Source organism: Kogia breviceps, chromosome 16 (assembly GCF_026419965.1).
Source record: "Kogia breviceps isolate mKogBre1 chromosome 16, mKogBre1 haplotype 1, whole genome shotgun sequence".
NCBI lineage: Eukaryota > Metazoa > Chordata > Mammalia > Artiodactyla > Physeteridae > Kogia > Kogia breviceps.
In genome coordinates this window covers 5,682,518-5,707,714 of record NC_081325.1, presented here as the reverse complement: position 1 = coordinate 5,707,714, position 25,197 = coordinate 5,682,518, and the positions used below count along the sequence as shown (strand labels likewise).

Here is a 25,197-nt window from a genome sequence, read left to right as displayed (position 1 = left end):
AGCCAAGAAGCTCTGATTGTCTGCCATTGATAATATAACTTGGGACCCCTTGCCCACAGAGCAGTAGTTTTGTAACTTTTTTTTTTTTTTTTTTTTTAACAAAATTTTCATCAGAATGCCAAGCAGCCAGAAGGGAGTAACTCCGGTTGGAACTAGAGTGAAAGCTTCCAACTGATTTCTTCATCACACCTTCTCTGAAACTTGGCAAGTCACTCAGGACTGTTCCTCGTCCTCCCGGACACTTACAGCTAATAACCCATCTCCTACGGCCTCCTTCAAAGTTTATCGCTTGTTTTCCTTCCAAAAGGAGCAGTTAGCAGCAAAAAGTAAAACTTGGGGTAGTAAGTTTATTAAATACAAACATTCTTAAACATACATACAGGGTATCTCAGCCAATTAAGAAAACTGAAGCAATATGCAACAACTTAACATACGGCAGCAAGGAAATATTAGTGACTGAAAAAGTTATAAAACTATGCTAGATTTAACAGTGAGAGTATTAAAACATGATATTAGGATACAGCCTTTACCGTTTATACATCTGGGGGAGAGGGAAGGAAAACATCAAAAAGCTCTGGTCACCTCAAACCTCTCTGGGTTCCTATTTATTCAACTTTCCTAAAATGTGATTTAACTAACTACTGTTCATATCCCTAACACTTCAGAAACTCTGGGAACTTAAATTTAAATGAAATTTGCCAAATCTTATGCTTTATTTTAGTACTTTCACGAGAAGACCAGGGTGAATCAAATTTCACTCAATTTAGGAAAAGAAATCACATTCCATTCACCCAGATAAGGAAGGAGTCCTCATTTCACTAATGACCAATGCCTGCAAAACAAAAATCATCTTTAAAAAAACAAAAAGAAAGAAATTCCAAAATTACCAGAAATAATTTGAGGCTGACACTAGAATTAAAGAGGGGGGGGGGAGTCAACAAGCACCAAAATGTATTATAGGAAATCCAACACTTCAGAAATAATATCTGAATGCTAACTGGACCTACAAACGCATGTGCATCCAATGCTTGGCCGCTTTCATACAAAGCCCACTGAAAGCGGGGTTCCATTCACTGAGGTTCTTTGAGATGTTCCTGACGGAAATAGAAACTGCACAAATTTTTAAGCTACTTTATGCTACAGCACTTCTGAGGGAAAAACAACATGAAAGCCAACTTTTGAACATATGCATATTAATAAAAACCTATCCTAATACCCTCCTAGATGGAAAAACTTTAGAGGTTATTTTTAAATGCAAGTTTACATATTGGAAAGCCAAGAATACACAGTAAGAAACAACTGGAAATACAGGCAGGCATCTCTAATTTTCAACATCTAAGGTTTCGGAGATGCAGTCGATCTAGAAATCACATGTTTTTCGGCACGATTCACTTTCATTTTTTCTGGGCTCATTCATTCGTTTCTGATGACCGTGCACAATGAGTGGGCGCGCTAACGTCAGGGATGCTGTGTCCCGGTGGAAAAGGGTCAACACAAGGGTGTCTATCATGTCTAAAGATCACTGTAAGGTGGGGACAAAGAGGGAGCAAGAGACAAAGAGAATCATGTCTTTCTTGTCTTTCATTCTTTTTCCCCCAAAAGTTCAAAGAGGTAAAAAAATAATGGTAAAATAGGCACGGTGATAATGGACGTGAGATTTTGTTATATCTGCAAAACAACCCAAAATATAAATGTCTCCTCAACAAAAGAGAACTGTTATTTTCAACCTTATTTCCTATTCTTGGCACTTCAGTTTAATGTTTGTCCGGAATCAGGCTACTCACCTATGTAATCCACGGAACATTAAAATACTTGAATTTTGTCTATCATCTCAAATTACTCAATAAAAGGAAAGCAAAAAAATAATAATAATTAAATAATTTGTTTACAATGAATCATCGCCATCCTTCCCTTTCTCTAGCTTGGATATTTTATTGACTTTTGTATTTTAATCTAGTTTCTCTCTTCTTGTTGTTTTACAGTTTCACAATAGACAGCTCCACACAATTATCATTCTAAAATTCTATAGTCTAAAACACAGTCAACATAAATCGGTACATAGATGATTTCCATCATTTCCTTTACACTCATTTCCGTTTTTCCTCTCACTTTTAACCTACCAAACCAAATTATTACTGAATAGCATTTTAGCCTCAGGTAAGCTCTCAAACATTTCTTTGAAGAGATGAATGTTAATTTTAAAATAAATGCTTTTCAACTCTCTTTAAAAAAACTAAAAAGTAAAGCACAGTCACAGATCATTTTTCGACAATTTTGAGGTTAAGTTCTACCTAGATGGTAGGAGATTAACAAAAACTGACAAACCTTTAGAATGACCACAAAAAAAAAAAAAAAAAAAGGGAAGAAATCACTAGCTGGTAAAATCAAGAATGAAGAATAGACACTGATCACTACCAACCAGAAAAACTTCACAAGGATCATGAGGAAATACTCTGAAGAAGTTTATGCCACCAAACTAGACAACTTAGATGAAAAGGAAAATTCCTGGAAACATACAAATTAATAAAACTGACTTAAAAAGGAAGAGATAAGCTGAGTAAATGTATAGCAAGTTAAGAGACTGAATTAGTAATTAAAAATCTTCCCACAGAGAAAACCTCAGGCCCAAATGACTTCACAGGTGAATACCTAAAAAAAAAAAAAAAAAAAAAAACCAATCTTTCACAAATTTTTCTAGAAAAGGAAACACTTCCTAACTCATCCTATGAAACCAGTTTTATGCTGACACCAACGCCAGACAAAAATAGCACAAGAAAACTACAGATCAATATCCCTCATGAATTAGATGCAAAAATACTCAACAAAATATTAACAAGTCAAATCTAGAAACACAGAAAAAGTATTACATACCAGGAATAAGTGAGATTTATCCGAAGAATGCAAAGTTGGTTTAACCTCCAAAAATCAATTAGTACTATATGTCATACTAATAAAAGACAGTATTACATGGGTGTCTCAACAGATACAGATTTTTCTTTCACAAAATACAACACCCACTTGCGGTTAAAAACTCCCAACAAACTAAGAATTGAAAAAAATTTCCTCAACCTGATAAAGGGCATCTACGAAAACTACAACTAACATCATACTGAATGACTCAATGCTTTCCCCTTAAAAATAAGAATAAGGCAAGAAGGCCTGTTCTATTCAATATTGGAATGGAAGTTTCACCCAGTGCAGAAAGGCAAAAAAGCAAGAAGGGAGGGAGACCATCCAGATGGAAAAAGAAGTAAAATTATCTTGCTAGTCAATTTCATGGTTAGTGCGTGTCATGACCCTATATGTAGAAAGTACTAGGGAATCCACAATGACACTACTAGAACCAAAAGATAGGTTCTATAAGGTCACATGACACTAATCAGTACACAACAGTCAAGTGCAGTGACCACAAAGAGGAAGCACAAAGGGGTTCCTTTGTGGTGACAAACAGTCCACAACTCAACGGCGGTTATGTGAATCGATGTATGAGATTAAGGCACACAGGACACACAAATGAGTGTGTGTACAAACTGGTGAAATCTGAGTACGGTCTACAGATTGTACCCATGTCAATTATCTGGTCCTGATAGCATACTATAGCTATGTTAAGATGTTACCACTGGGGGAGTCTGGGTGAAGAGTACATGTGGCCTCTCTGTTCTACTTCTGCAACCTCCTGAGTCTACAACCGCCTCCAGATAAAAAGTTACTTTTTTAAAAAATCAAGTGTTTTTCTATAAAAGAGCAACAATCAAAAATGAAATTAAGATCCTCAGGTGATTCTTCTGTGCAAATTTGGGAACCACCGTCTTATACGTTTTTCTAGACGGCAAGAACAGAAGTTACATAAGCATATGACACACCATCATTCCGAAATATGTATCAGTAAAACTCCCAAGTTTGTCTACACATTAGAAATCACCTAGAGATTATTTTGAAATTTCAAAACCTATGCAACATAGCAGACCACCTAAATCGCAATTTCTAGGACTAGGACACAGGCATCAGTACTTTCTAAAAGTCTGCAGGTGAACCACTGTTGTAAGAAGCAACAGTATTTTTGCTTAGAATCTCTTACAATCTAAACCCTCAAAGAGCTGTTGCTCATGAGTGACACTTATCAACCTTTACCTCATTAGAAATTAAGGCAGAAACGTTTTAAATATTAAATCACTGAAAGGGACAAAATAAACTTATGTGTTAACATAAATATATCTTTAAAGAAAAATAACTATTTCTCAAGACAAAAAATTATTGGCATGATTATACTTTTGCAAGTTTTTTAATGTCTGGCTTAAAAGAAGGCAGCTAGATGTTCGTATCTGCTTTCTGAATTCAATCTGTTGCGATATGGTGTTTTGGTTGCAGTATATGAAGACGATTCGGTCTCATACAGATCTCTGGGTGAAAACAGGAGGGGTGTTTAATAGTCTTTTCAGGTAATTGTGGCTCCATCACGTAGCCTCTGAAAAACACACTGCATACTCTGAGAGAATGAAAGTAAGAAGGGCAGAGAATGTCTTAATATAATAATGAAAATAAGTATGATCTCACTGACCCCTAAAAAGGTCCTGGAGACCCCCCAGGAGTCCCCGGACCATACTTAGAGACTTGCTGGCTTAAAGTATAGAAGAAAGGAAGACTAATAAGGTCTTACGCTTTAGAGAGAGACAGGACTTTGCTGAAAGACGGGCAAGTAAGTGTAGAATTAGACAGGGAGAAGGGGGGGAAAAGCTGGCTCAAAAACCAAGTTGATTTTCACTGAAAACATTAATACCTAAAAATGAGTCAAATTAGAACTAGACACTAGCTGAAAAGGAGAGCTATATCCAAACGTGAGCATAAATGTAATCTATAAGATAAATTCACGTATTAAAAAATTCCAGATTGCCAAGGTGAAACAGAGATTTTTTTTTTTAATTACATTAAAGGGGCTTCCCTGGTGGCACAGTGGTTGAGAATCGGCCTGCTAATGTTGGGGACACGGGTTCGAGCCCTGGTTGGGAGGATCCCACATGCCGCGCAGCAACTGGGTCCGTGAGCCACAACTGCTGAGCCTGCGCGTCCGGAGCCTGTGCTCCGCAACAGGAGAGGCCGCGACAGTGAGAGGCCCGCGCACAGCGATGAAGAGTGGCCCCCGCTCGCCGCAACTAGAGAAAGTCCTCGCACGGAAACGAAGACCCAACACAGCAAAGATAAATAAATAAATTAAAATTTTTTTAAAATAAATAAAAAATAAAATTACATTAAAAATCATTTACAATAGATTCAAATGTCCCCATTTCTTTTTCTACTTAAGTTTTTAAGACTTCTTTCTCAGAAGTATTTCACATACACAGAAAGGTTCACAGCCCCCAAAATGTACAGCTTGAAGAATTATCACAAAGCGGACAAACCCAAGTAACCACGAGGGTCATAAAACAGGATACTGCCAGCAACCTCAGAAGTGCCCTCCACTCCCCTCTCAAGTATTAATCCTTTATTCTTCCCAAAGGTAATCACTTTCCCCACTCCTAACACCCCTTTTTAATTTTATTTAAGTGAAATCTCACAGTTATGGACTCTGTTATGTCTAGTATGTTTTGCTCAGCATTAAATTTGTCAGATCATTGTTGCACGTAGCTCTATTTTTTTCATTTCTATCACTGAATAGTGTATGAATACACCACAATTTACTTAATCATTCTTCTGCTGATGAACATCTGGGTTGTTTCCAAACGGGGCTATTACAAACAATGCTGCCGTGAACAGCAGCATACACAAACCTTGGTAAAGTCATGCATTTCTGCTGGGTGTATGTACACCTAGGAGAGAGATTCTGGCTCATAAGGTATGTGTATTCTCAGCTTTTGTACACAACGCCTGTCAATTCTCCAACACGTTTGTGCCATGCACACCCATTGGTCAGGGATACGAGTGCCCACCGCCCCATGTTCTCCATGCTGCAGACCACTGGTCTTTTCCATCTTAGCCAATCTGATGACTCTACGGTGGTATCTCAGGATTATTTCTATCTGCACGTCCTGATTCCTAATGAGTTTAAGCTTCTTTGCATATGTTCACTGGCCATTTGTATGTCTGCGTATTTGTGTATTTGTAAAGTGCTTGTTCAAATCTCTTTGCCATTTTTCTGTTGGATTATCTAGCTTTCTTATTGATTTCTTCTAGTTCTTTAAATTCTCTATGTAGCAGACATGTCAGTTTACATGATTCAAACATTCTCTTCCAGCCCATGGATTACGTTTTTTAATCTTAACGGTATATTTTAACAAACAGAAGTTCCTAATTTAGTTCAATTTAGCATCTATTCATTCACGGTCAGGGCTTTCTATTTAAAACATTTTTCCCTACTCTAGGCCATGAAGCTACCCTATATTATTTTTTACCTTTCATCTTTTAGATCTACAGTCTGTCTGGTTTTTGTGTATGTTATAAAGTAGGGGTCAAATGTCATTTATGGACATCCATCTCAAGGATCACACACCAATGACCAAAAAGACCGTCCTTTCCAAACTATTTTGCACTTAACGTAATCAAATGTCTACACGTTTGGTTCTGTTTCAGGGCTTTCTGTTCAGTTTCATTCATCTGTTAGCCCACACTTGCGCCAATACCACATGGTCTAGAATATTACAACTTTATAAACTCTTGATATCTGGTAAGTCCTGCCACCTGTTGTTCTTCAAGGGTGTCTTGAAATTCTTTGCCCTCTACATTTATATAAATTCTAGAAACAGATAGTCAATTTCCACCTCCTAAGATTTTTTTCATGCTATGAACTAGGGTTGAACAGTATCTATATCAATTTAGGGTGAACAGACATCTCTATATTTAGTCTTTCATACCATGAACATGGTATATTCCCTCTTTTCTTACCTGTTCCTTTAATTCTCTAAATATTTTATGGTTTCCTATGTAAAGGTATTATAAATTTCTTGCAAGTTCTATTCCTATACATTTGGATTTTTAATGCTATTATAAGTAGTACCTTTATTAACTTCATTTTCTAATTGTTTACGGCTATAAAGAATCTAGCAACCATGCTAAAGACACATCTTAAGTCTAATAACTTACACGGATTCTTCTGGATGTTTCTGCATACACAATAGTTTCGCCTGCATATACTGAATTTTTTTCTTCTTTTCCAACTCTAGTATCTTTTATTTCTTTTTCTTATCTTACTGTACTGGCAAGAACCTACAACATAATGCTGAATAAATGTAATTACAAGCATCTTCATCTCATTTCCAATTTTAGAAGATAACTTTTCATTATTTCAACACTAATATGATATTTGCTCTAAGTTTTCTTACCGATACTCTTCCTACTTTGCTTAAAAGTTTTTCATCATGAATAGATATTAAATCTTAATGTTTCCTGAATCTAATGATGACTGTATAGTTTTTTTTCCTCCATCATTAATATGGTGAGATGTGTTGGATTTGTTGAATGCTAAACCGACACTGGATTCTAGAATAAACACAAATGGTTCATGATATATTATAATTTTATGTTGATAGATCTAATCGTTATTTTTTAGGATTTTTGCAAGCATGTTCATGAGTGAGACTGCCCTATGATTTTTTTCTTGTAACATCCTTGACAATATTAGATATTAAGATTATGCTGGCTTGGCAGGACTTTCAGGCTCAGAGGATTTTGTCCACCTGATTTCAAATCTCCTCATATATTCTCCCTCCAAAACATACACAAGGAGAGCAAAAAAATCCACATATGATCCATGCCTTCCGGCATTAATACAGGAGGCAGAATACAACAGCCTTCAAATTATCTGTAAGTGGAGGAATAAACTAACTGAATTCCAACAGAGCTTCCAACACACACCACTGCAAGCCTAGAGATGCTTCTTGTGCTGAGTCACTGACATGTTGCATTATTCAAGTAAGCCCACCACATCTAAAACACCAACTTGGGAGGCTCAACCATCACTGAAAGTACAGGTTTTGTTGTTTTCATTCCGGATCCTCATGTAGTTTTGATTCTCATTATTTATATACAGCTTTATTATTATGAGCATTTCCTATAAGTTCATTCAAATCTTTATTTGATGGGGGACAAGACAGACAAGCCCCCACTGCTTATGTCCAATAAAATCATAAGCATCTCAAACAGTAAAAATTTGGATAAAGTATACATTCCATTTAAAAAAACTGTACATGGAACTTTTACTTATACACAGTTGATCTAAGTTACATCAGTGTCCAAAAAGAGAAAAAATGCTGAGTAAATGTTAAAACGCAGGGCAATATTGTTTGTCTAAAATGAAATTTGACTATCAGTAGCAACCAAATAGCCTAAGAAATAAAGCCACAAACTCCTAAACTACATAGCGGAAAAAGTAGCCATAAATGTAGTTTAAAAGAAAAATTCTGTCCTAAACCCTTTAATGCCTAATCCCTAACACAATTCTTTCAGATGATACCCTATGTTTTGTCATGGCCATACTTTTTTTTTTTTTTGGAGGGGTAGAATGGAAGGAACTGGGCATATTGGAAATGGAAGAAGTCTTTAATTAGCCTATGTGACACAATGGACAAACAGCACAGAAGCTGCGCATTTTTAATTACAGTTCAGGTAGGGACTTCATTATCACTGATAAGCCTTGTAACCGTTCAAAATTACAATGCCAATTTTTAAAAAGAAGGAACGTTTTAATAATCTTCCTCCCTGGGATATCTCAGAGAACAATTCCCACTTTAGCCAAGCCTTTGGAAACACAGTTGTTTGCAGTGTGTAATTAAAATCTGAAGGCAGGTGACTGGGGAATTTGGGGGTTTCTGTGACTGCTGGTTTTTAAACCAATAATCAAGGTAGTTAACTCTAAAAGGTGTACCAAAGTGGGAGACAAATCCTATGGAAAACCAAGAGCCGAGATAGGTTTTAAATCTACAGGGTTGGTTATAAAACAAATGTTTTTCTATTTCTATTGAAACAGACGAATGTCCTACTCTGAAAAATTACAATCATGCCCCCAAAATTAAGATCTTACTTTGCAGAGATGGACAGTGAATCTATTCCTCCCCTTTCTAGGCTGTGGACAGCCTTGCACAGGATGAGACCCACACGGGCACAGGATGAGACCCACACGGGCACAGGCTCTATCTCCTTGCGATCTTCTAGTTAATGTCATCCTCCCTTTGCACTGGATGTTGTGCCCCCTCCTGTTTAGACACTATTCCTTCCAGGCACCACAGGGAGTGATTCAAATCCATGGCCTCTCCTTAAGCATCCACTCTAACCTGAGGAAAGAATGCCACCCGGCGAAGAGTTACAAAGTCAACTGAAAGCCGCTATCTGCCTAGGTAGCTCCCTAACACAGGACTACATAAGGTAATAGGCAAAAACCAAAACCCCTTGTGTCATACACGTATTTTGAGGAGCTGAAAAAGTAAGTGTGACATTAGTACGGCAAAATGACTCAGATCAAGTTTTTTAAATTACATAGTAGGGATAGTGTCCCGCTTAGGTCATGAATCAAAACTTATGACATATTCAGCCAATGACAAAATATCTGTTGAAGCTCTTCTATGTGCAAAGAATACACTATTTCATCCACTTAGCTGATAAAATATGGCTACAGGGGTTGTAGTGCACGGTGAATCACGTGCACACTTTTATACCGCCACAGAGAGCAAAGGTCCCATCAGCGGAGGGGGGGGGGCGGACGGACGGGGGAATGACGGACAACACTGTGTGTTATCACTGCGAGCTAAGGCTGTGACCTAACGAGGTCTTTCTACCAAACAGGCACCACGCTGTCCGCTGCTGACCGGGGGGAGTTTATAGTTAAGTGAGCAGGACAACGGACCCACTGCCTCACCCCTCTAGCTTTTCACCACAGGAGCTTGGCGGTACCACCACTGTTATCAGCAGCAACGAGCGTGATACAGAGCAGGCACTCAAACGCAAACGTGGACCTCCTGAAAAGAACCAGGAAGCAAAAACTGCAAGACAAAAGTTAAAATAAATAAAACACTGAAAAAGTTCAAGAATATATAGTAGAGCTGATGACATCTTTACATTAATTTCAAGACCACTGCTCCGGAGGGTCAAAGGGCATCCCAACAAGAGGAGCAAGGGACAATCTCAGTCGTACAAAGTTTAGAAATGATCCCAGATGCTGTGCTCAGGGTCAAGGCCCAGAGGCTCTAGTAGACCTGAAAGGTGGGGAAATAGCCTGGGATGTTTGGGATGTTTAAAAAAAAAAAAAAAAAAAAAAAGTCAACAGAAGCAAAGAGCTAACCTCAAAGAGAGGAGGCACAGGTCCAGGGAAGAAACAACAGAACAGCGTGGCTCTAAAGATCAGGACTGAAATCCGAGTATGGAAAAATATTCTAATCTAGGGACATCTATTAAGTTAGGAGGATAGGCTCTGACACAAAACAAAACAAGACTGGCCTTGAGGTAAGTGGCTGAGAAAGCACTGCCAGGACAGGGCAGCAACAGAGAGGACGTCACAGATAATGTGACACCAGAGGACACCAGGACCTGGAAAAAGACAAGGCTGTGCGCACATAAACCCACCCTTAGAAGGATCACCCACCCTAGGAAAAGCATGTCTTAAACGGAAAACAACATCCTAAAAAGACTGTTTTTAATAAGAGAAAATAAAGTCACTGTTAAAAAAAATTCCACCCTGCGCCAGACGTTCCTCTCCAGTGAATGCCCTTCTCTCCTCTTCAAAATCCAGCCTCCCTTGACTGGCTTCATTCCCTTAGCACCATCACCCCTTAATCCACGGCAATAAGACTCCGCTGTGACGCCTCTTGCCAAAATCAGTAATTACATCCTAGGGCTAAAACCAATGGAAATTTTGAAACCACCGTCTAGTAACCTCTGTCTAGCAACTTCTCTCTCGTTACTTTAATATGCACAAATCCCTCCATTAAAAAAGAAAAAAAGGTCCCCCTTCACCCACCCTCCTCTGTCACCCTTCAGCACCAGCACACTTTGTGGCCCCCGCTCACTAGGAAACCCTCTTACAAACCAGCCGTCTCACTCCTGTCCCCATCACTGTGTCATCACTGCCGTCAGCTATGTTACAATGACCTGGCTGTTATCGTCCCTCTTTGCTGAGGTTTTCCTGGACCATGGCTTCCCAGACACCCATCCTTTCAGTCTCAGTGTGGGAGCCTATCTTTTCAACACAAGAGTCCTTCAGAGCCCATTCTCCCCACTCCTTTTCTTTACGCATGCTCTGCACAAGCTTCTTGAATCTACTCCATTAACAAAGGCAGAGGTTCTAGAACTTTCTCTTCTCACTGCACCCGTTCACTCAGCCCTGATTGCAAGGAGAAATGCCTACTGAGTAATGGAACCATTACATACGCGCATATAACAAGTATCTATGTCCTAGCAACTTAGTACCCATTTGGAAACAGCACACTTCAACTGAGAGAAAATGGGTATTTCACTTCTCTCTTCGATAAAACACAAACAGCATAATTTCTCACACCGTGGAGTCAGACTGGATAGCTCCTCCCCCGTTCCCCGGTCCACACCGATCTGCACGCAGAGCAGCAGCCAGTGAAACCCCAGCTTTGCAAAGATGACGTCATCAGAAGGAACGTGACACAAACTCCTGGAGGACCTGTCCGCCGCTCTGAGCAGGCAGGTCCCGCCGGCTGACAGCTGCCTGCACTGCTGAGCGTCCTTCATCGAACTCATACCCCCTGCGAGCTCACTGTGGCCAACAGTTTGGGAACCGGGGCTGAGGACTCTCACACGGGCGCCTCCAGTCCAGACACCGCCCAATATTCGGATCCCAGTGCAGCCACCGACCGCTGCGTCGTGCAGGCACCTTGAACTTGACAAGGGCAGCATCCTTCCCCCCCAACGGCTGCTGCTCCCTGTCCTGGGGCCCAAGGACAGCCTCACATCCACCAGCCGCCCGGCCACAGCTCGGCACTGCCCCGTCGCCTCGCTCTCCCGGCGCACGCGCGCCCACACGCGCGCCCACAACGCCGTCCTACCCCCTCGGGCTCCCCTCCCTCCAGCCTTGGCCCGCTACCCGTTCTCCAAGGGCACGTCTCGCTGTACCCTTCTTCTTCGGCTCAGAAGGCTCCGGCCGTTTCGGTCACCCAGGGAGGAGGCCAGGCCCCTCCTAACTGGCCTCGCGGGGCCCCGGAGGCCCGGCCACCCCTCCTCCTGCCCCACGCCGCCCTAACCTCGGCTCTAGCTGTGCCAGAGCCTCGGGTCCCCGACAGGCCTCTGTACTCTCTCCTTCCCCCCTGGCACTTCCGGGGCCCTTTCCTCGTCTCTCCGAACCGTCCCCAGGCTCGGCTTTCTGGTCATCCTGGGAGCTCCGCGAGGGCCCGTTCGGGGCACGCTGCGCCCTGACCAACGGCTCCCAGGGCCGCAGATGCCGCCGAACCGGGAGCTCATCCGGGGCCCACAGAGGCACCTGCCTTGCTCCCCTGTGTCCCCGAACACGCCGTGAACCCTCCAGTTCGCTGAATGCATACAGCGGGCCCGTGAGTGGGTCGGGCCACTCACGGAGTGCTCCGCGGCCCTCACCGCGGGCTCTGCCTCCGCAGCCGCCGCGCTGCACGGGAGCTGTTTGTCTCGGCACACCATGAGCATCCTCAGAGATGTCGCCTCTTATTTCTGCAATCCCAGTACTGACATAGCAGCGCCCGGTACTTCGCAGGCATCCACTAAAGGGCTTTTTAATAAAAAAGGTGACTACCCGATGGCATTAAGTGCGGTTACCCCTGGAGAAAGAAACGGGACCAGACGGGGGTCGACAGGACCAGGAGGAAGGGGGAACTCAGACTTCCTGCTCCACTTATCTCTACAGTGACAGTAAATGTATGTTACAACACGCGTTATTTACGCGTTGCTGGTCTACGATATGCCTGCATTACCAACCTAAAATGAAGTCGGGGTAGAGAACCAGCTGAGAAGAGGCATGCATGGGTCCCAACGCCAAGAGCAGCTCCCGAGAACACCTGAGCTCAAAGAGGAAAACCAGGCCCTGAGGGGGAAAAAAAGGACTGAAAAGAGAAGTCGAACATTTGCAGTCTGTCCAGCCATATGGAGGCGCTCCCAAGAAAACATAAGGCAGCCTGTGAGTGGAAAACACAATCTCGAATATTCTTCAGAGAAAGTCCTGGGAACTCTGAAAGACCATTAGCAGTGGCCCTCGAGCTATATGTTGAATACTTATAACAGGCAACTATTTCAATCAAAACGTTCCAATAACCAGAAGGTTCCTTGCCACGTGAAGGCTTCCATGGGAAGGGTAAGGCGCGTCTACAAGGACACACTGAGAAGAGGTGGGTGCCATAATGTTGGCAGGACCGCTAGGCAAAGTGTGTTTTTTCACCTTTATTTTCAGAATTTTGCAAAAATGGTGTAGCATATCATTGCCTATTAGGTCATAAATCTGAGGCAAACAGAGAATACAGTGCTATAATGCAACTTCATGTCAGCAACCAGAAATGCAAGAACAATTTTTATAAGGAGACAGTTCCAGAACAAGCTTCTTTTCACTGTGTTAAGAAAACAGAGACTACAGCTCAGACGGTAACTATATAAAGCCAACCAAACTTTCCAACCTAGTGAGCTTGAAACATCTGAAAAGACACAACTCTCATGAATATCAATTAAGGAGATCTTTAAAAAATGAAGAAAAATGAGTATGACGTTGGACTCTTAGGAAGGAGACCAGACACACAATGAGAACCGCCTATGGGAAAGGCCAAACCCGGCTTTCTTTCGTTTAACCTCTCAAGTAGATAAAAGAACTAGCTTTAAAGAATCTCTGCATTGTTTCACTGCTAGAAAAGGAAAGTTGAGTAAAGCACGTACAAAAAGAAGCAACCAGCGTTCAATAGAATTTGCCCTAGAGGCAATAGAGAAGTAAGTCGATTATAACACTTTGAACCTAGTTTTGATAGAGAAGCAGACATTTTAAGTTTTAGACAACCCTAATTTTTTTAAGATGCAAGACATTTCTAATGGCTGGCTCCTGCCCTTAAAAAATGTGGATTCTGATTCTTAATCTTTCATGCCCCACGATGCATTTGATTTGAAGAGCTTCAAAGCAATAACAGGCCTTTTTAATTGTCAGTTGTTAAAAACTTAACAATTCCTGCTGGTAATAACTGAGAATTTAAAATTCACCCCCAAATGAGAAAGAATTCCTATTCCGCCCAATTGCAGCTAAGAAACGAGATGCTCCATTCATCCTTAAACCCACAGCTGAGTTTCTTAATAATTAAGAACTCTGCTCTCCAGCAGGGAACTCTCCCTTGCACAGAAGCTGAACCAAGAAGAAATCGCCATTGCCGGTTAAGCAGCACACACGGAGAGGCAAAGGCTTTCTCCTCGCCGAAGCCCCGGCGCGGAGGACGCGCGAGAGCCGGGCCCCGCCGGGAGAGCCTCCCGGAAGGACGCATCTCGGCCCGCGGGCCCCGGCGCGCCCCGTCCCCGCGCCCCGCAGCGGGCCGCTCGCAGGCTGCCGACCCCTTCCCGGCACCTGGAGCCCAGCCCGGCTACTGAAGCCGGGACCAGGACCCCGGGCGCCCGCAGCCCCGGGGGAGGGGGCACCGGCCGCGGGGAAGGCGAAGCCGAGGGGAGAGGGCCGGACCCGGGTTGCGGGCATGCGGGCACTGGGCCAGGTGCGGCGAGACTGCGCGCAGCGCGGAGGGACGCGAGGCTCCCGGACGCGGGGCAGCCCCGGGCCCGTGCGTTCGACGCGGGCCGAGGCCCGGGCGCCACCTGCGGCCGGGATGGCGAGCGCCTGCCCCGCAGCCGGGCGGCGCACACCGGGGCCGAGGGCCGGGGGGCGGCGCGGGCGAGAACGGCGCCGGGCCGCGCGGCGACGGCGGGAAGCCCGGGCCGGCGCGGGAGCCGGCGGGGAGGATGCTCCGGGCTGCAGGGAGGGCGCGGGCGGCGGCGCGGCCGCGGTGGGCCCCACCGCCCGCCCGGGCGATGCAGCAAGTTCACTTGGCCGCGGGGCTGCGGGGCCCGCGCCCGCCTCTGCCCGCGGGGCAGCCGCCCGGACCGAAGCCGAGCAGCGCAGGGGTCAAGGCCGGGCACAGGGAGCCGGCCGGCCGCAGCCCGTACTCACCGGTCCGCGGTTCCGCCGCCGGCGCCGGCGCCGCGCTCCCAGCTCCATGGTCCTGCCGCCCCGCAGCCGCCCGGCGCCCCCACCCCGCACCGCCCCGCACGCAGCGGCGCCAGCGACGCCGCCTCCAGCCCGGCCACGGCCGCGGCCACGCCCCCTCCCGGCGGGGGGCCAGGCCGGAGCGAGAGGGGGGGCCCAGCACCGGCTCCACCAACCAGGGCCGGCTCACCGGCCGCTGCTCCCGGATTGGCGAGCGCCTCGGCCAATGGGGGCGCGGCAGGAGCGCGGCGCGTCGGCGCCGAGGGGCGGGGGATTGCGGAGGAGGTGGCTCTCGCCCTTCGTCCTCCGCCCCCGGGTCGGGCTGAGGCTTTGGCCGGAGTCCCTCCTGGAATGGACAGGTGGGGACTCTTTGGGCAGAGTTTAGCCTGGGGGCCGTGCAACACCTCCGCTTACGATGTACCACTGCAGTCCCTTTGGGTTTCCACCCATACCCTAACCTTCCCTGGGTTTGAGGGCTCTTGGAGACAGAGGTTCATCTACCTGTGTGCTGCAGAGTTGAGGGTTCACAACCCTAAGAGGATTACAGCCATGACCTCGGTTGGTCTTATGCCCTTCTCAAATCCGTCAGCGTTCTGCCTGCAGAATCTTCTCATTCTCTCTGCAGATTCCTCTCTTATCCCCCCCTCCGACTTCAGTCTCCCTCCGCCCAGATGTGAGAGAATCCACAATACCTATTAAATACAGAGTATCCCTTAAACTACCCAGCCAAGCCCCCTGGCAGTGGGACTTCATTGATGACTCAGGGGTAAGCTTAAGGAAAGAAAAGGGAGGAGGAAAAGGAAAGAAAGGAAGACAAGAAAAAAAAGAAAAGCCAATTATGTTCTCCTAGGTCCTGAAGGAAAGGTGTTTAAAAACATCAAACAGAAGTGTTATCTTTATTTTACTTGCCTTTATTCTTTTTGGTTTACCAATAAGGTCACTAAATTGAAAAGCTTTTAGGAAATAAGTTCAAATCCCAATAAAGAGTCCTAGAAAAACTAACTCAGGTTGTCTTTACAGACATGTGATAACTACCCACATCTGATCCGGCTCGTAACAGCAACTAAATGCTAGGGAAAATGCACAGCAGCTGATGACAATTGTTTAGCAAACTTTGCAGCACCAGTAATGCAGAAGAAAAATCATGCATCCCTCTTCACGTGTAATCTATTAACCTACATTACTTCCAAAGGAAGCGTTTTTAAAGCTCTATTTTAAGGTGACATATATTTAGTTTCCATATCATGTCAACATGAAATATTCTGGTCATTAATAAGGTAAACAGGATTTTAGTGAATTATTACAGTGCCTTGTATTTGTAATACTGATACTAGGGTGATAAATTTCCGTTGCATTCAAAGCTGACTTGTTATTCAAGTTGAAATGGCTTTCCTTCATTTTATCTTCATTTACCCAGGGGAATAGCTTCCAGGTCTATATTTAGGTCATTGATTTAGAATTCAAAAATGTGAAGGTGTAAGATACCCAGAGTCTGTTTTCAGGGTTGCTAATCACATTTCCCTTGCTTCTCCTATCTTCAGTGACCCCCCTCCAACTTTATATGAACTGCTGCTACACTTAATTTACACCCACTATTAGCCCTTAATTGTACTGTGGTTAAGTGTCCAGGATTGTTTCATATAAGTCGGTTTTATCTCTAATTAGATGGTAAGTTTTATAAGGGTAAGGTCCTTATTTTATACTGCTGTTTCCTTCCCCCGTGATGTCTAGTGCAGTGCTGAATATGTAGTAAATATAACCCTACCCCTAGTATTGTGTCCATAATGTAGAGAATTTTCTTCAAATATAGTACTTCTGTGAACCAGCCCTTTAAATAAAATTGCTCAGAACAGTTGCCTTAAGGGGCTAATGCCTCATACTTAACTGGAAAAATGTTGCCAAATCAGGGAGTAAATTGGTTGCCTGTAACAGAAACTTGAGTAAAGTGCGTACCAACAGGGGTTGCTTCTTACCACGTGACAGGAAGTCTGGAGACAGCCTGGAGGGTCTGCAGTATGTCCAGGGTGTCAGTATATCTCAGGCTCCTTCTCCCCTTTGCCTCTGCTGTCCTTGACATGTGACTTTGTCTTCCTCTCACAAGATGGCTGCTCCCCTTCTGGACATTGTATCATATTCTGGAAAATGGTAGGGGGATGGGTAAAGGACGTAAGATCAAAGAGATGCCCGCCAACTGAATCTTCCCCTTAACAACCTTTCTGGGAGGCCCCAACCAGCACCTTCTGTTTGCTTCTTATTGGCCAGATCTGTGTCACACTGTGACACACCCCTAACTGCCAAAGAGTCTGAAATACTAAGTAATATAAGCCAGGGACCTTGTCTGCACCAATGTGAGGGTTCCATTAATAAGGGAAAAGGGGAATGCAGTTTCTGCCACAGTTGCTGGATAAATGACATTCTCTATTCTCTCCTGTTTATTTATTCATGAAATGACCCACTTTTTTTTTAAGCCATTCAAATCGCAATAAGAAAACAACCCAGTATAAAAATGAGCAAGAGATCTGAAGAGATGCCTCATCAAAATAGAGATGGCAATATTCAGATGTCAAATAAGCATTATGTGTCAGAGAACTGCAAGTTCAAACAATGAAAGGCCACAACATACCTTCTAGAATTGCTAAAATCCAAAAAGCTGATAATACCAAATGCTGACAAGGATGCAGAGCAACTGGAATGCTCGTTCACGGCTGGTGGGAATGCAGAATGGTACAGCTGCTTTGGAAGACAGCAAGGCCGTTCTCCACAAAGCTAAGCACAGCCTTACCATACAATCTAGCAATCGAGCTCCTTGGTATTTACCCAAATGAGCTGAAAACGTAGGTCCACGTGAAAACCTGCATCCAAATGTTGGTTTATAATTGCTAAACACTGGAAGCAACCAAAATGCCCTCCAGGAGGTTAATGGATAAACAAACTGGTACATCCAGACAATGGGACATTATTCAGTGGTAAAAAGAAACGAGCTATCAAGGCATGAAAAGACATAGAGGAATCTGAACTATATATTACTAACTGAGAGAAGCCAGGCTACATACTATGTGACTCCAACTATATGACATTCTGGAAAAGGCAAAACTATGGAGAGAGTAAAAAAAAAAAAAAAAGATCAGTGGTTGCCAGGGGTTAGGAGGAGGGAGGAATGTACAGGCAGAACACAGAGGGTTTTTAGGGCAGTGAGACTGCTCTGTATGATATTATAGTGGTGGACTCGTCATTATACATATGTCAAAATCCATAGACTGTACAACCCAATGTATAACACAAAATGGGACCTGCATGTAAACTATGGACTTTAATTAATCAAAATGCATCAATATTGGTTCATTCATTGTAACCACACTAAAAGAAGATGTTAATGATAGTAGAAACTGTGTGAGGGGCTAGAGGGGGAGTGGGTGGGTATATGGAACTCCATGTACTATCTGCCCAATTATTCTGTTAATCTAAAACTGTACTTAAAAATAAAGTCTGTTAATCATTTTTTTAAATGGGAATCATAGTTACCGTAATGATGTCAACATACCGAGGTTACCATAATAAAGAGAAAAAATTTGCTTTGGAGGAGTCACCTTTATTTATGGACCTTGAATGCATTCACAGACAAATTCTATTGCCCTTCAACTATTGCTAAATCTTAAAAAATTCTTCACGTATACTTTTTTTTCAGTTTTAGTTCTGGGTAAAAGATTCACCAATTGTCTGCACATTGCCACTTTTTTTCCTCAATTTTTTTTTTTTTTTTTTTTTTGCGGTACGCGGGCCTCTCACTGTTGTGGCCCCTCCCGTTGCGGAGCGCAGGCTCCGGACGCGCAGGCGCAGCGGCCACGGCTCACGGGTCCAGCCGCTCCGCGGCACGTGGGATCTTCCCGGACCGGGGCACGAACCCGTGTCCCCTGCATCGGCAGGCGGGCTCTCGACCACTGCGCCACCAGGGAAGCCCTCTCCTCAATCTTTATCAGTCTCTGTCTCCCTCCCTGTCTCCTGCTGCCACTTTATCTATCTCTGTCTCTCTACCTCTCTGCACACAGGAATCTTTTTGTTACTCATCCACGGGAGGTGAACTGCAGACACCCAGACACCGTACCCTAAATATTTCAGCATGTATCTGCAGGAACAAAAATGTCTTATTCTATAATAAGAGACAAGCAGAGCCTACGAAATGGGATCACAGAAACCAGGTATCTCCAACTTCTCAAGACTTCATTACTCCCTTCTTTTTCCCTTGTAAATATTTGTCCAACCTGATATATAGTGCCTTTATCTCCAGGAACTGATATCAGGCTGAAGCAGGACAATTAAATTTGGGAGCATGGGAGGTGATGATAAAGCGTCGTGCTAAAGAGAATTCTGGTGATGTGAAGCGATCAGTCATTTCGTGTTCCGTGAAATGATGTGTGTGAAACACATGGTGCAGCCGGTCCTGACCCGCCAGTAAAGCTGAATGCACGCTGTCGGGTGTCATTACAGCAACGGAACAAGCTCTCAAACATGTTCCTAATGAGATCCTCACAGCTATATTTTTTAAACCTTTTGAAATGTGCCATCTTTGTTCCACTTCACCCTTGCCTGGTCAAAATCTTGGACAAATTCCCAAAGTTAAAATGTAGGCAGCTGTAGTGTCATCTTTACTTCAAATCAGATGACTCTGAGAGTGATGACACCGTGACTTTTTCAAGACGCTGTATAAATGAGATACGGACTCAGTGATTTACTTAAGTTCTCCTTTATCATTACGAAGTCTTTAGTGGAAAAACAACTGTCATTCTTTTTACTTAATAGCATGTCATCTTAAATAAAAATTACAAACTCTTTTGCATTAGGAAGTGAGTGCAGTCTCACTTCAGGGGAAGCAAAAGAATAAGAGTGGTTACTAATTAGAAGAACATAATTGGAATATGTGAGAAATCAAATTGTAAGAGCACAATAATTGTCGGCATTTTTGACATGTTCATCTGTACTTGTTCTTAGAATGAAGTGAACTAATGACTATAAATACTTCAGTTCTCAAGAGTTAATTTAGCTCCAGACATAAATCTTTATAAACACACTTCACTTATTTAGCTTTCTTTTGAAGGATAGTATCTATTTTTATCTTGACACTAGGGTGAGATAAATACACATATCTACATACCCACATCTCACAAGAATAAAATCTACCCCAGAAAAATGAGGAGCTTTATGTTCCATTGGAATATTAGCCCAATTATCTCATGAGAGCAGGGCAGTATATTGATATTAACCTTACTTTCAAGTGAGGAAAATTACGGGAAGGTGAAAATAATTCACACATATTGAGAATTCATAATTTGCAGTATGATGTGCTTGCTATATTTAACATTCATGACATCTATTCAGTACATGGAATTACACCCATTTTACAGATAAGGGCACAGAGAAATTACGTTATTTAACCAGGGTCACGCAAGAGTCGGTGATATTTTCGTGGGAAAGCTATTTTTCCAATGAACCAGGACAGCTGTGAAAATGGCCACGTGTACACACTCTTGTGCGACCACAGCTGGTATGTCCCTTGTCTGTTCCCTGCCTTCCTTTCCTAGTGCCACTACCCGAGCTGAGGTCACTGCCACTGCCTTCTGTGCTGTAGACTATTTCTAACACATGTACCCTGGCTTTATTCCTCTTCAGCCTCTCTTCACACTATTCTACGGGTGATTTTCAAAATTCATATAGATCTGATGGCACCTCTCTGCTGCTCAAAAACCTTCAGAGGCTCCTACCATCTGCAAGATAAGTCAAATCACTTTCCAGCTCCAACCGGTTTCCCTAAAGCATCCTGAACTACTAGCATTCTCCGCATGGGCCTGGGCTGTCTGAATACCTGTGGTGCCCGCCCCTTCTGCACCTGGGAAGCTCACCTTTCACAAGGCAGCTCAAATGTCACCCTCTCCGGAGCCTTCTTGCATTTATTCACGTCTGCCCCTGTGCTCACACTGTACCCCTCTCCACCTGCCTCTCCTCCCACAATTATTTCACTGTCCCCCGCCAAACAGGGAGTCCCTAGAGGCCAGAGGCTATTTCTTATCTATCTTGAAATCCCAGCCCCTACCGCAGGCTAGGCATATAATTAATATTTGTTGAATGGATTTCATGACAGCAGAGGAATAACTAATGTCCGAGCCACCCAAATAGCACTTAAAGACAGAGGGCTCCAAGGCATCAGGCTTAGAAATTTCCATGGTGGGCGCGTGGGAAACAGGCTCCCATCCCCCGCGAAGGCCGTGAAGCTGATCGCGGCAGCAACAGCAGGAGGGAAGGTGTCTGGGTGGTGGACAGGCTGGCAGCGCGGGCCTGTGTGTCCTGCCTGCTCCACGCTGCCCCAGCCCCGCGACACCGGTGAGCTTCTTCTGACCCTCACCCAATAGCCTCACAGTCCGACCTTGCTGCGGGGAAAGCCTCTGGATCTGAAGTTGCCGGGCCGCCAAATGCCTTCCGGCAAGATAAGCACGGGCCATAATTAGACGCCATTTATTGTCTGCTCACTCGGGGCCCCAGAACCTTAGGAGGCGGGGTATGGGCTGCAGACAGCGTGCGCTCTCGAATGAACCCCGCAGGATCTGCGCTCCACACCCCTGTTCACTTAGGACAGGAACAGCGTCTCTGAGCCCCCAGCTGCCTCGGATAAAATAAGCATAAAAGTGGTTGTACCATGGGAACATATGTATATGTATAACTGATTCACTTTGTTGTAAAGCAGAAAATAACACACCATTGTAAAGCAGTTATACTCCAATAAAGATGTTTAAAAATCAAAAAAAAAAAAAAAAAAAAGGGGGGGTTATACCATTGCCAGTGTTCAGGGAATGTTAATTATTCCTCTTCTCTGCCCTCTCGCTGTCCAGACAGCACTTGTTGATTTATCAGCTCTATTGCCTTCTCCACCTGAAGGAAATCTGTTTTAAGTCAGTATTTTACAAACGATGCAGAGGGTTACCTGGAAATGACTGAACCAAAGCTATGACGTGGACTCAAGTTCACGAGACGTATTTTTTTTTTAAATAAATTTATTTATTTATTTTTGGCTGCGTTGGGTGTTCATTGCTGCGCGCGGGCTTTCTCTAGTTGCGGCGAGCGGGGGCTACTCTTCGTTACGGTGCGCAGGCTTCTCATTGCGGTGGCTTCTCTTGTTGCGGAGCACGGGCTCTAGGCGCACGGGCTTCAATAGTTGTGGCACGTGGGCTCAGTAGTTGTGGCTCGTGAGCTCTAGAGCACAGGCTCAGTAGTTGTGGCACACGGCTTAGTTGCTCCGCGGCATGTGGGATCTTCCTGGACCAGGGCTCGAGCCCGCGTCCCCTGCATCCGCAGGCGGACTCTCAACCACTGCGCCACCAGGGAAGCCCTGCTTTTGGTTGGTTTTTTTTTTTTTTAAGTTTGTTTTATTAAAGTACAGTTGATTTACAATGTTGTGTTAGTTTTCGCTGTGCAGCAGTGATTCATACGTTCTTTTTCATATTCTTTTCCAATATGGTTTATCACAGGATATTGAATATAGTTCCCTGTGCTGTACTGTAGGAACTTGTTATTTATCCATTCTATATATGCTAGTTTGTATCTACCAACCCCAAACTCCCAGTCCATCCCTCCCCACCCTCCCCCTTGGCAACCACAAGTCTGTCCTCTACGTCTGTGAGTCTGTTTCTGTTTCGTAGATAAGTTCATTTGTGTCATATTTTAGATTCCACATATAAGTGATATCATATGGTATTTGTCTTTCTCTTTCTGACATACTTCACTTAGTATGATAATCTCTGGATCCATCCATGTTTTTGCAAATGGCATTATTTCATTCTTTTTATGGCTGAGTAGTATTCCTTTGTATACATGTACCACATTTTTATCCATTCATCTGTTGATGGACATTTAGGTTGCTTCCATGTCTTGGCTGTTGTGAATAGTGCTGCTATGAACATAGGGGTGTGTGTATCTTTTCAAAGTATAGTTTTGTCTGGGTATATGTCCAGGAGTGGGCTTGCGGGGTCACATGGTAGCTCTAATTTTTTGAGGAACCTCCATGCTGTTCTCCATAGTGGCTGCACCCATTTACATTCCCACCAACTCACTGGCAGGTTTTGATGCCGTCCTACAATTAAGATCCTGCAGCTCCCCGGCGAATGGGACACAAAAACATTTGAGAAGGAAGTATGGTCTAGACGGAGAACAACAAACGACTTATAGTTTATTTGCCGAGACGTGCAGGAGGTAAGTGTCAAACACAACTCTAGCAAGTCTAGCATTTTTCTTCTCCAAATATAACGCAGCGGACTGCGCGGCCCCACCAAAACAGCCCACTTCCTCGCGCTAACATGGGCCGAGAATGACAGGCCACCACTGCTCAGCACCGACATGCCATCCCAAACATTTGCAAGTTTGTGGCCAGATACTGGTTTACTCAGTCAACCTGCAATCTTACCTGCAACCGACCTTGCAGATAGCGAAGATCTTAATGGTGGAACTCTCTGAAACGGCTAGGCTTTACATGTGACCAATGATCATATTTTGAATGTGCAATTAATCTTCCTTACAGGTGTGAAGCAACAAGTGAAGGACAGTTGCCTCAAAGCAGTAAACCTCAGCGCTTCACAGGTGCCCAGCTGGGAGATTCCAGGTAGCATTTTTGGAGGGCAACAGGTTGTCTTCAAAACGTGCGATTCAACTCAGACAATGCATGTGTACTACAGCCTGGCAGGCATGGCACAGTTTCCCGGCTTATGGTTCCAAAAAGGAATAAAACAAGTGCCCAGCTGACTCACGGAAGGCAGGCACGTTCGGAGTACCTGGTGGAGAGTGACAGGCGGGTGCGGGGAAGGTCTGGCCACTCCTGGTCGGAGGCTCGGAAGAGGAAGTCTTGAGTAAAGGATGTGGCGTTTGAGATGGAGTTGAAAGGCTAGATGGGGGACTTCCCTGGTGGTCCAGGGGTTAGGACTCTGCGCTTCCACTGCAGGGGGCGAGGGTTCAATCCCGGGTCAGGGAACTAAGGTCCTGCATGCTGCCTGGAGCGGCCAAAAATGAAATAAAATAAATTGCTTTAAAAAAAAAAAAAAAAGAAAGAAAGGCTAGGTGGGACTTCGGAGATATAAAAAGGAGGAACCTGAAGGGTGTTAGAGGGCCAGGGGGGTCCCCAACCCAGCCCTGCCTGCCTTCTTTCCCTAGGAGCTAACATTGATCGCATACTTATTGTATACCAGGCACCATTTGAAGTACTTGTAACATAATACGATCCATTCGATCCTCAAAATATTCCTCTGAGATTATCCATAAAATAATCTTGTCCCATTTTTCTTATCAGGAAAACAAGGCACAGAGAGGCACGACATTCTACCTCGTTCTCATTGCCCAACGAGGCTTGACAAGTAGTCCCTGTAGGGCTGTAGGACCACAGATCTCCGGCTGGGAGCCGGCTCTGATCTGCGGACTTCCCGTCTGTTGGAACCCGAACATTTCCACGCACACCCCATCACGGGACCCCTCCAACCCTTGCTCTGGGTTTCAGTGTGTTTGCTCACATGGCTTCAGACACCGTGTTTGCCTGCCAGATGGGCTGTCCTTCCCACACCCGTACCTTACCTGGGCCTGTCCCGCCCGGGGCCTCCGCACGGCAGGACTCAAGCAGGCTCCCCCCATCGCGTCCAAGGACACCGCGGCAGTGAGAGGAAGGCAGGCAGGCCACCGGCGCCAGGGTGGATGTGGGCTCAGCCAGGACGTCCAGGGTCTCAAAGAGCAGGACGAGGAACCCGGCCAACTCGGAAGCCAATGGAGAGACGTAGGAGGTTCTAAAGCATCACTACGAAGGTTCGTCTGGAAGCAGCGTGCGGGACGGAGGTAGGGGCAGAGGATCAAGTAGCGCTTAATTCTGGCTTCTCTGACATCCCCTGGGAAGTTTCTGGTTTGCCCATCTTCAGAGACTCTAGTGTAACTGGTCTAAGAAGGATATTTTTTAAATACTGCCGCCAGCCGCGGCGGATCCTCAAAGTGCAGCAACGATCGACGAGAGGGGGTAGGGAACTGAACGCACCAAGGTATGGGATCAG

At 44.5% G+C, this 25,197-nt stretch overlaps 1 protein-coding gene across 1 annotated transcript in view; it reads right to left on the bottom strand.

Moving 5' to 3' along the window:
• WASF3 (WASP family member 3) overlaps positions 1-15,185 on the bottom strand; it is an 89,826-nt gene extending 74,641 nt beyond the window's left edge. Inside the window, 1 exon segment of the mRNA XM_067016831.1 lies at positions 15,098-15,185. The gene's annotated coding sequence lies outside the window, so the exon portion shown is untranslated.
• Between the last annotated feature and the right edge of the window lie 10,012 nt (positions 15,186-25,197).